Source organism: Sinocyclocheilus anshuiensis, unplaced genomic scaffold, assembly GCF_001515605.1.
Source record: "Sinocyclocheilus anshuiensis isolate Anshui unplaced genomic scaffold, SAMN03320099.WGS_v1.1 scaffold308, whole genome shotgun sequence".
In the NCBI taxonomy this organism is placed as follows: Eukaryota; Metazoa; Chordata; class Actinopteri; order Cypriniformes; family Cyprinidae; genus Sinocyclocheilus; species Sinocyclocheilus anshuiensis.
In genome coordinates this window covers 399,675-412,175 of record NW_015558619.1, presented here as the reverse complement: position 1 = coordinate 412,175, position 12,501 = coordinate 399,675, and the positions used below count along the sequence as shown (strand labels likewise).

Sequence of the window (12,501 nt, the reverse complement as noted above, 5' to 3'; positions counted from 1 at the left end):
ATCAGGTCTGTATATAAATAGTTTTATTTCTTTTTAGATAGAATACGAGAATTTTGATATCAGCAATTTGTTTATAACCTGAAAATAATTATTGATATTCAGTACTGGCAAGAAATGTAATAATAGTGCAGCTCTAATTTTTGATTGTTTTAGTTTATAATTTTTTTTATTTTTGTTCAAAATGTATTAAAAAAATTAAACCCATTTATTCAGCAAGGACAATTTAAATTGATCAGAAGTGACAGTAAATGCAGTTAATATGTTACAAAAAACATCTATTAAAAAAGCACACAAGTCTTTTTAACTTTCTATATTTATCAAAGAATAACTTCTTTTTATTGGTAGTTAACAAGATAAATACAAAATTGTACATTTAATAAAAAAGAAAAAAATTACAAATTGACTCAGTTTAAATCCAACACTCCCACTCAAAAAAAAAATATATATATATAATATAATATAAAAACCACTTACCCTCACGATGTATATAAGGGGAAGTAATAATAATACAAATAAATTAAAATATTAATAAAAAGAGGAAAAAACATTATCAACAAACAACCAAACATTCGTCGCTTCAATATGTATCTTTCGTCTTTCCAGTAGGTGTCATTAGGAGTTATTTATAGCATATCAGTGCTAGCATCAGGAGAGCAGAGTCAATCTTTGATGTGATCTAACAAAGGTTTCAAGGTCTTATGGAAAGAACAGTAGCCTGTCCTTGTTCCAACTGTAGTATTTCTTTTTAAATCTTCTCTCTGTCTGTTTGTTTACAAGATAACTGGCAGTATAAGGAGACGATTTGTCCTGGTGGTTGGTTGGACCATAATGGGTTTTGTTACCAGTACCTGGATGAGAAGTCGAGCTGGGACGGCTCTTCCAGCGCATGCAAAGCTCTTGAAGCAGAGCTGGTCAGCGTCCACTCCCTCTGCCAACAAGAACTACTGCTGAAACTGCTGTCCAATGGTTGGTACTGGAGTGAAATTAAAAAAATGTTTCACTTTATAGTGTCATTTTTGAAGTTATATGTTGGTTGTGTCAGGATCCGACTCTAAGGTGTGGATTGGCTTGCATAAGAAGGACAAACTTTCATCAGTCCAGTGGTCAGACGGCTCTCCAGTCACATTCACATCCTGGTACTCTCAGGAGCCTTCCCATAGCCATGGCGCCAAACGAATCTGCGTCACCGCAGACTGAAAGGTGAGATCAGAGGTCAAAGGTCAGATTAATGTCATAGGATGTTAGTCATAAACCGAGCATACAGTATGTGGTCAGAAAGGACTCACGTGTCCAGAATCAGACAGCAGCTGTGTGCAAGCTGAGATGGCAAGATCTGATTTCAGAGACAGTCACTGCATGAAAGCTTTATCCTGGGTAATCAGATGCACAGTCACCAGTTTGTCATAGCAGTAAACCAGCGGTCTAGGCATCCACCGGGTCACATGACAGATCTGACCCTTTTGAACTTTCTTCCGTACTTGATGAAGGACTCTTTGTGTGTGTGTTTTAGGACAGCAGAAGGCAGTTTGAGGACTGTGAAGAGCAGCATGCTGCAATCTGTAAGACCTCAGGTCTTGTTCCACAGCATCCTACTGGAGAATGGGATGAAGGATGTCCAGAGGTGAGAGTGTACTTTAACACACATAATCGTGAGGTGAAATGAACTTAGAAACCCAAGGACGGTCTTGTTGAAGGAAAATAGGAAAGGAACAAAATAAATCAAAGATCAAAAAGTAATTTTTGCTTATGTCTTGCTGGCAAATATGACTGTTTTTGTAGGCTGTTTAGAATCAGAGCTGTGTCGATTAGTGTTGTTGTTAACTAAAACTATAACTATTAAAAATCAATTGAAATAAACCTGAAATAAAATAAAATATAAATGCATTAGTTGAAAAAAAACCTTAAAATTAGAAATGTAGCATTGGTAACTAACTGAAATAAATACGTTTAAGTTGAATTATTAAAATCACTAAAATAAAACTGAAATAATAATAAATTAAAGTTTTATTTAGTTAGGAACAAAAATGAAATATATTAAAAGAACTAATAAAAATCACAAAAGCACATAACAAAATGACTAAAAATTAAAACGAAATAAAAATAAAAGAAATACTATAATGATATATAAATAATACTAAAATAAACTTTACATATCAATCATTCTTTTGATTTGGTTCTTTTCAGTGATTAATTCACCACATAGGCTAGCGAAAATAACCTGAATTAGTTAGTGACTCACTCTGAATCATTCAAACAGTTCATTCAGTTCACTTTATAAAAGAGAAAAGGCAATGAATAAAGTGGGGAATATTTACCTAGAATTTATTAGCTTAGTTAATAGAAACTTAAATTAGCTACATTTTGGAGTGGTTTGTCCAGCATTATCTGCACCTATCATTATTTTACTTAAAATAATATTTTATTTTATTTAAAATAATCACCACCAGACTAATATGACTTAAAGGGATACTCCACCCCAAAATGAAAATTTTGTCATTAATTAAGATATTTTGGATGAAAACCGGGAGGCTTGTGACTGTCCCATTGACTGCCAAGTAACTTACACTGTGAAGGTCCAGAAAAGTATGAAAGACATCGTCAGAATAGGCCATCTTCCGTCAGTGGTTCAACTGTAACGTTATGAAGCAACGAGAAAACTTTTTGTACGCAACGAAAACAAAAATAACGACTTTATTCAACAATTCGTCTCCTCTGTGTCTCTCCGCATCACCGTAGCGCTATGAGCATACGCTATTCTGTGTCAGCCGAGACACAAGGATACGTTTTCTACGTGTATTGACGCTTTGATTTGAACGAAAACAGCGCATCCGTGCAGCGTGGCTGACACAGAATAGCGTACGCTGCTTGCGTTCAGCGGGTATTCTCCAAAATGGCGCTACGGTGATGTGCCATTTTGGTGCATAATGTTTAAAATAATGTTTATAACTAAACTAGTTGCTGATGAGAATTGTTGAATAAAGTCGTTATTTTTATTTTCTTCGCGTACAAAAATATTCTTGTCGCTTCCCGAAGACGAACAAAGCTTTTACGGGTTTGGAACGACATGGTGATTAATGACAACATTTTCATTTTGGGGTGGAGTATCCCTTTAAGTTCAAATTTCTAAATAAAAACACAGCAAGAACAAAAAAAGAAAAGAAAATTTCCCAGAAGATGTCATTCAAAATACATTGCATGAGAAAGATATGAATAATGATTCAGTTGAGATCTTAGGGAAAAAAAACGTAAAAGAAGAAAAAAAAATCCAGTACCGAACTGCTTTTTCCCGTCTCATTACCGGCATTCTCGTTTCATCTGTCTTCCTGCATTTCTGATTGCTTGTGCTTGAGATGGGCTTTGTGTGGGGTGAGGAGGGCAGACAGGCTGAGAACAACAGACTGATTCAGATCTGTTCTGTCTCTCTGTTTCTGCTTTGACTGGCTATGAAAAAAGACAACTGCAAGAAGGATGAACGTGATGAATATGGCCAAACAGAGAAAGGGCACTTTTCAGAGATGCACACGTGCCAGTGCACGGACATGTATGTGTCACACCCACACTTACTCAGCTTGTGGACAACCGTTTATTGTCTGCTGAAATGGTTTCATGTTCTACTAAAGGGAAACGTGTGTAAAATGGTAAAGACTTTAAATATATACACTTTCCCTTTAATATTAGTTTTAACCTAAATCTTGATTCAAGTTGAGCATCAGCTACCCAGTTGTGTCTATTTGTAGCTGTTAAAATGCTTGTTTCATTCTGGTCCAGGTTTTCTGAAGGACACTGAATTGAGGCCATTGAACTCAGGGTGACTAGTCTACAACAAACCATGCGCTATTTATACTCAAAGTAGTATTAAATTAACAGTATTTTCCGGAAATCCTACCCGACTATTAGTGTCAAAATTGCATTTTTGAGAAAAAAAAAACGAACAGATAAGTTGCATTTATTATTTCATTAAGAAATAATGTAAATAAAAATGCATATTAAATTATATGAAACATTTAAACACTGTAAACATGTACTTTAGTTGTCCTCATTCCACAACAAATCCTTTAAATGTAACTTTACTCAGAATAGAAATGAAAAATAGAGGTAATAAACAAATATAAATTATAGAGGCTATACAAATAAACTAGTGCTTTCAAAAAGATTAATCGCGATTAATCGCATCCAAAATAAAACTTTGTGTTTACATAATATGTGTGTGCACTGTTTATATTTACAGTATATGTATATAAATACACACACATACATGTATATATTTAAGAAATATTTACATCTGATTTGATTTACATACATTTATGATTTACATAATTTATGTATGATTATACATAAATATGCATGTATATTACATATATTTCTAAAATATATGCATATGTGTGTGTATATAAATATACACAGTGCGCATACATATATTATGTTAACACAAACGTTTAGTTTGAATGCGATTAATTGCGATTAATCGTTTTGACAGCACTAAAATGAACTTGGACTCACGTACTGCTCTCATTCTGCATGAATGAAAATGTGTGCTATTTGAGCATATTTTGCATGCTTGAAGTTAATTGCACTAAGTAGCTTTGGTATATAAGTGGCAGCATTTATTAAATTATTTTTAAAAATTCCAGAAAAATGTATTATGAAAAATATGGTAGTACACTACACAAGTTACTGCTTCCTGCACACTGCTTGCTTTCTAGTGACCACTACCTATGAAATCCTGTACTACACACTACAAACCATAACAGTTTTTTGTGTGTATTATTGTGTGTATATGCAGGGCTGGAGAAGGAAAGACACCTGGTGTTATAAAATCACAGATCAGGAGCAGACGTTTGAGGATGCAGTGAAAGGATATTACTGCAAATCTCCTCTTGTTACTATAGAAAGCAGGTATGTCAAAAAAGCCAGGGCTGTGATACAAAGCATCATTACTCCAGTCTTCAGTGTCACATGATCCTTCAGAAATCATTCTAATATGCCGATTTGCTGCTCAAGAAACATTTATTTGTATCAATGTTAAAAACTGTTGTGCTGCTTCATATTTTTGTGGAAACTATGAAACATTTGTTTCAGAAAGAGAATAGAAATGTCACAAAAAAAACTCATTCTAGATAGAAATATATTATGTAACATTATATCTGTCTTTACTTTCACTTTTGATCAATTGAGTGCGTCTTGGATGAAAAAAGTACCTCTTCCTTTCATTCCTTTGCTTTTGAATGGTAATGTATGTATATGATGGACCTTGAAAGAAGCATTAACCAACCTGGAATAACCAGGAAATGTGTTTCGTAGTGTGACCTGGAGCACAAAACCAGTCTTAAGTCGCTGGGGTATATTTTTAGCAATAGCCAACAATACATTGTATGGGTCAAAATTATAGATTTTTCTTTTATGCCAAAATCATTAGGATATTAAGTAAAAATTAGGGATGCTCCGATCCGCCTTTGTCGCTTCCGATACCGATTCCGATACCTAGGGTTCAGTATTGGCCGATACAGATACCGATCCGATACCAGTGAAGTTTTTTTCCCTCATTTAAATAAATGTAGAATTTATATATCTCTGTGTGTGGAACTGATAATCATTCTTTCACAATCTACTAGATACAGACTACTTCATTATAAAGAAAAATAAAATAAACAATATGAAAAAATATAGGCCTATGTATATTTATAATCTATGACAAAAATTTATCATAAACTAGGTTGGTGGATAATTCGGCAGCAAAAGTTATTCTAGAAAAATCAGTGCACAATAATTTTAGAAATCCAAACATTTAGTGAAAAAACAATATTTTGTGGGGAACAAATAAAAGTGTTGCACTAAATATGGTAAAATGTTACACATTGCTATTTGTATTATTATAAAATCCATTAATTAAAAACATTCATGAATGTATTTATAAGTATATACTATACAATTAAAATACATTTCTTTTAAATGTATAGCATATTTTTTAATAAGGCAACAACATATGATAGATACGATAGGACAAAACAAATACAGTGCAGCACGAACTGTTTTTATACAGTCAACCCTCTATGGACACCTTGGCAATTGAATCGCCATTGGCTAGTATATTTTTTTGTTTACTCGCCAGACTGAAATACTAATATATATATATATATATATATATAAAAAGTTATGCCATTTTACAAACATATATAATGTTTGTAAAATGGTACAGCTTTTTAAATATCTGAAAGTACACTCTTAATATCAGTCAGTCAAGCAGTCAAGCATTATAATATGATAATCAAGTATTATTTAATAATAGAAGTTTAGTAATTAGAATTAAAACTTGGTAACCATGAACTTAGGACTGGTGCTGGTGCTTTTTTTGGTAATTCAGTGTTCCTGTAAAAAAAAAAAAAAATAATAATAATAATACTGCTAAGATATTATTATTATTATTAGAGGAATTCTACTAAGCAATTCTGCATGTTATATAAGACTCGCTCGCTCTCGCTCTTTGCGCGTGTGAGAGAAAGCGACGGCGAGTCATTATGGGCTTACATTTCTGCCACAATTCTGTCCGCGAAAGATCATATTTTGAGCGCACAAAGTGCATTTTGTTTCGATCTGAGTTTTGTGGAGAAAATGTTCGTTTCGCAAAGAAAAAAGTCTTTAGAGCGCACAGAAATCAATTTTGCATTTAAAATACATTTTTGGATGTGTGCAGACCTTCTCTTTTGCGCGTATTTTGAGCGCACAAAAGTGCATTTTGCACGCGCGCGATCTGAGTTTGTGGAGAAAATGTTCGTTTCGCAAAGAAAAAAGACTTTAGAGCGCACAGAAATCAATTTTGCATTTAAAATACGTTTTTGGGTGTGTGCAGACCTTCTCTTTTGCTTGTGCAACGTTTCACTAGCTTGCTCACCTGATGCCCGCTAAAGTCAGGTGCTAGCTGAATGCCAACAGCTCGCGTGCTCAACACAACCCAGCGTTACAATTGGATCGGCTCTCTCTGACCGAAAAATGGCACTATCGGAGCCGATACCCGATATGAATATCGGATCGGCGCATCCCTAGAAAAATCATGTTCCATGAAGATATTTTGTATATCTCCTACCGTAAATATATCAAAACTTAATTTTTGATTAGTAATATGCATTGCTAAGGATTTTATTTGGACAACTTTAAAAGTGATTCTCTCAATATTTTGATTTTTTTGCACCCTCTGATTCCAGATTTTCAAATTGTTGTATCTCGGCCAAATATTGTCCTATTCAAACAAATCATACATCAATGGAAAGCTAATTTATGTATAAGTCTCAATTTCAAAAATTGACCCTTATGACTGGTTTTGTGGTCCAGAGTCACATATGAGTATTCAGGAAAGGCTTACTATACAAGAATAATTAAAACGTTTACAACATGAAAGAGGCAGGCGCATAGATCACAATCGGACTGCGTGGTTTCTCTGCGGCAGGTTTGAGCAGGCCTTTCTAAACAGCCTGATCAGTGAAAAGGGAGGCTCTGAGTCCCAATCCTACTGGACAGCTCTGCAGGACCAGAACAGAACCGGCGAGTACCGCTGGCTGACGCAGAACGGCTCGTCGATACCCCTCACTTACACCAACTGGAACCGACACCAGCCAGGTAAGTCCTTCACCCAAAAATGAACATTCTGTCATCATTTACTCACCCTTAAGTTGTTCCGAACCTGTATGATTTACTTTTTTTACAAAAGAATGTTGGTAAGCAAACCATTGACTTCCATATTATGGAAAAAAATACTATGGAAGTCAATGGCTACCAGCAACTGTTTGGTTACCAGAATTCTTCAAAATATCTTCTTTTGTGCTCGACAGAAGAAGGAAATGAGTAAGGATGAGTAATGATGACATAATTTGCATTTTTGGATGAACTATCCCTTTAAAAATCTTACCACCTAGGCTGGCAGGCGCAAACAGATTGAAAGCTCTTTATTTAATCAATCATCCTTGTCCCTCTGTCTGCAGTGAGTGGAGGAGGCTGTGTGCTGATGTCTGGAGGCCAGGCTCTGGGTCACTGGGAGGTGAAAAATTGTCACGCTTTTAAGGCCTTGGCTGTGTGCAAACAGGAAGTGAGCGGTAATCGTGACACCCTGATGCCTGTGCCACATTTAGACCTGAATGCACCATGTCCCACAGGATGGGAGAGCCGCAAAGACCTGTCTCACTGTTACAAGGTAGTACAAAGAGTAAATAATCATATACCCAGTATTGAGAGCCACTGTCTTGTGTTGAATCTTTTATTTAATCGACTTTACCTGTTGATTAATTATAATTCAGTATGTTCCTGCTCAGTTTGTTTGTTTATTGTTTAGGTGTATCACAGTGAGAAGATCCTGATGCATCGCAGCTGGACCGAGGCTCAGTTCTTCTGCCGGGCTTTGGGTGCTGATCTGGCCAGTTTCCATCACTATGAAGATCAAGCTTTTGTCAAAAAGCTCCTCTCCATGATGTTCCAAAGGTTGGTTTACACGTTTTGGGGGTTTATACACTGCTGTTCACAAGTTAATCCATCTGTTATGCTCACCAAGGCTGCATGTGACCAAAAATATATTGTGAACATTAGTATTATTTAAAAAAAACTTTTCTATTTGAATATATTTTCAGTTTTAATTTGTGCTTAATATTTTTATGGAAATCATGCATGTTTTCCCTATCATTCTATCATTCAACTTTTGTAACATTATTAATGTCTTTACTCTCATTTTTAATTAGTTTACTGTGCAACTTAATAAAAGTATCAAATTCTTAAAAAAAATATTACTGACCCCAGACTTTTGAATGGTAGTGTATGTAGGTGGCCATTAAATGTAACGTTTCTTTTGGAATTTTGTACAGTGGTTGAAAAATCTGAGACCACATTGAAAATCTGGAATTCAAAATGTAAATCAGAAAGAATTTTTAAAAAAGATAATAAAGAAAGTAAATAAATATTTCAATTATAATATTTTGGGGTTAAATAAACTAACTAAATAGGTTTGTGACTTTTGGACTAGGGCTGTCAAAATGGCTGAAAAACTAAATTCGAATTTTGTAATTAAATATTATCAAAATTCGAATTTAAAATGCATAATTTCAGTTAGGGTGAAGAAAAGCTTTTGGCTTCTCTCCTTCTCTCCACAAGAGGGCGCATCGAGCAAAATATTACTATGTTTATTCAAAGCATAAGATAACATGACTATCTGTGAAAAAAAAGTGCATAATGTTTAAAATAATGTTTACAAACCAATTATAATTAATTAAGTTGCTTAAACAACTATAAACAAAACAGCATCATGTATGTATGCATAGTTTAATACAAAAGGCAAAAAGCCAATCACAGAGTACCTTTTTCATTTAAAAACATGAGATGCAGTGGGATAGGGATGAACAACGCAGCAGCGCCGCATCTAGTGGCTTCAACTGGACAGGATAACAAATACATTATAATACAACGACACTTACATCGTCATCGCATCTCGTGCGCCACTGATAAGGCTGCCTCCTTAACGCACACCTAAAATTCGAATGCAACGTTTTTGCATTCAAATGAGGATTTTTATTATAAATTCCACGAATATTCGAAATTCACATTTTTTTTGACAGCCCTATTTTGGACCCTGTATTATATCTGTATATATTCTTCAAATTTGTAAAAACATAAATAATATTAAAAATAATTAAATCAAAAATATTAATTGTGATATTATTATCAATAATAATAATGTGAATTTTTTATCAATTTATGTAATTAATTTATTTTGTTAGTCTGAATTGATTAAATTATTTTTCTCTCTCCTGTCTTTTCTTTTTTGTCTGTTTTCAGTACAGAGGGTCGCTGGTTTTGGGTGGGCTTTACTAAGAGAAACCCTTGGTCTGACGGAGCCTGGGAGTGGTCCGATGGCACACCGGTAAAAATTCAGAGAAAAAGAGAAACAGACAAAAAAGCCAGGAAAAGAGAAAGCAATGAGTCGTGTGCTTTGGATATGTTTGAATATATTATCTCCATGTAAAAAAGAGAGACAGAAAGTCATGGAAGAACCTGTTCATCAGCTCGTTAAATAATTGTCATGATGGTATTCCGCAGGTGGTGACATCGTTCATGGAGGATATGAATGAAGTGGACTCTCGCATGTGTGCTGTGTACAGTGACCTCACAAACACTCTCACGCCTCACTCGTGTGACTCCAAATATGAATGGATTTGCAAGGTCCCTAGAGGTTTGTGCTTTGGGTGAATGCAGGCCCGGATTGGCTAATCGGGAGCACCGGGAGGATTCCCGGTGGGCCGGTCTGTTTTTTTTGGCCGCGAGGGCCGGTGTTGTCATGCCACTGGGTTGAATTATGGATGCTGTCCCTAGATTGCCTGCACTCATAGCAGCCCCACTCTTTTTATTTATTATTTTCTCGCAGCCCATATTATTATTTTCACCAGACCATATCAATAACAAATTCTCAATTGATAATTAATCATTATTTTTGCGCAAATCATTGTTTTCAATCATTTCAATCATTGCATCACAGTCCGCGATTTGATTTGGCCAAATCAGTTAAACTTGGACCTCACTATTGAAGTAGCACCAGAAGCAGCCCACACTCTCTAAATTTTCTTTAATTGAAAATATGCATTTTAATTCATCCATTATGCCACATTATGCCACGTTTTGCGGTATGGGAGGAAAATAATATATACATATTCATTATATTAATAAATAGTGACGTCGCTAGCGGAAGCGCAAGTGTCTGAGAGTGCAAGTGCGAGGCTGCAGCCAGACCCTTCTCCTTCTGGCTCGCGCTGTTCTGTAGTTTATTAAGTTTATTCATTCTGAACATGCAGTGTGTCCATATTGCACCAAAATGCGACACTGCACTCCTTTGGGTCCGCAGCAACACCCGCCACACGTGAAGTCGATTGGATGAACGGTTCTCGACATCATAAAAATGCAAACAGACAGACAGACACACAGAGATTCCTGCCTTTATTACACCGTGTCTACACCGGACGCGACAGTTGTTGTGTCGCGCCGCGCCGCAACAGCTAAAGTTTGTCTACACTGGACTCGACAAAGCGACCGTTTAAATCTTTTGAAATTTGTGTCAGTACATCATAAATAGAATGCAGCAGCAGTTTACTGTCGGGAATTTGTCAGCCGCGCCGCGCCACATCCAGTGTGTGTAGACGACAGCATAATAGGTTCTATTGTATTTTGTCGCGCCACTCGTGTCCGGTGTAGACACGGTGTTAGAGAGAAGAATATGTTCAGCCCCCTCCCTCCGAAGATTCGAATATTCGGCGTTGAACGCTTTCAAATTTCATGCCATTTGTAATTTCATAGTATTTTCACCTCCTAAATTACTACACTTGTGAAGTCACAATTCTATATTGGTACAATTTACTCAGGCAGATGACATTTTTTGTATGACATCAAAATTCTTTTTAGAATAATTGTACATAAATAGGTTAAAGGGGTCATATAATGTTACATGCACTTTTACAATTTGTTTGAACTGAAATAGAAACCATAATAATGATTTATATGGCTAAGAAATGGGCTTATGCAACTTTACATATTTACAATTACTTACTATGTTATTATTTACTATTACTCCACTAGGTCTGAAATATATATTGTACGTTTTAATCCCCTGGAATACACTACAAACATCATGATCTAGATTAGAACATGATGCATTGCTTTGTGTCTGTCATAATTAAATAATTAAACAATTTTGGAGAAAGTGGCTGTATGTGTGTGTGTTATTTTTTGTTTACAGTCTTCCTTTAGCAGACATTAATATAAGACAATACTGCAAAAACAGTTTACTGTCAAGCTGTTATATTCCGGTTATATAGTTATTGTCCAACATTCCTCACATTTCATTACACCAAATACACAAAATAATGTTCTTTTTAGCAGCATCATATGACCCCTTTAAAATATTTTCAACCGAAACTGACATGGTTTCTAGAGAGCAAAAGGTTTTGTGAAAAAAAGGGAAGACTTTAAAATAAAAAATCTGTAAAATAAACTGCTAAAAGGATTTGATGATCACTACTCTAGTGATTGTACGATATTGTTGTCATCGTTCAGGCTGTATTTCAGCTTTAATGTGCGGTTTTTTAAACAAAGCAGTTGATATTTGCCATAGCGGCAGCTAGAATCTAGTGGACTGCCGAGTCGCTTTCACCCCAAAATGGCGGAAGCGCAGGGCTGCTGCTGGGCACCGCTGCTGCAATGGAACGTTCTACTGAGTTTTGCCTTCTATACTCTTTGGCTAAAGTAAACAGTCTCTCTGAGAGCGGCTTGGAAGAGAGGGGCGGGGTCAGCAGAGCTCATTAACATTTAAAGGAAAATGCTACAAATCTGCATGCTCTGAAAAGAGCTGTTTTTGACAGGGTAAAAAAGGTGTTTTTTTACACTACCATTGAGAAATTTTAACCAAACTATGTTACAGACTTTTCATTAAGACCCTAAAAAATCATATCAACTTGTGGAAAATGGGCATCCTATGACCCC

The 12,501-nt window shown here is 35.5% G+C and overlaps 1 pseudogene; it reads left to right on the top strand.

Moving 5' to 3' along the window:
* Positions 1 to 12,501, top strand: part of LOC107680486 (secretory phospholipase A2 receptor-like) — a 37,116-nt pseudogene that overhangs the window by 10,402 nt on the left and 14,213 nt on the right.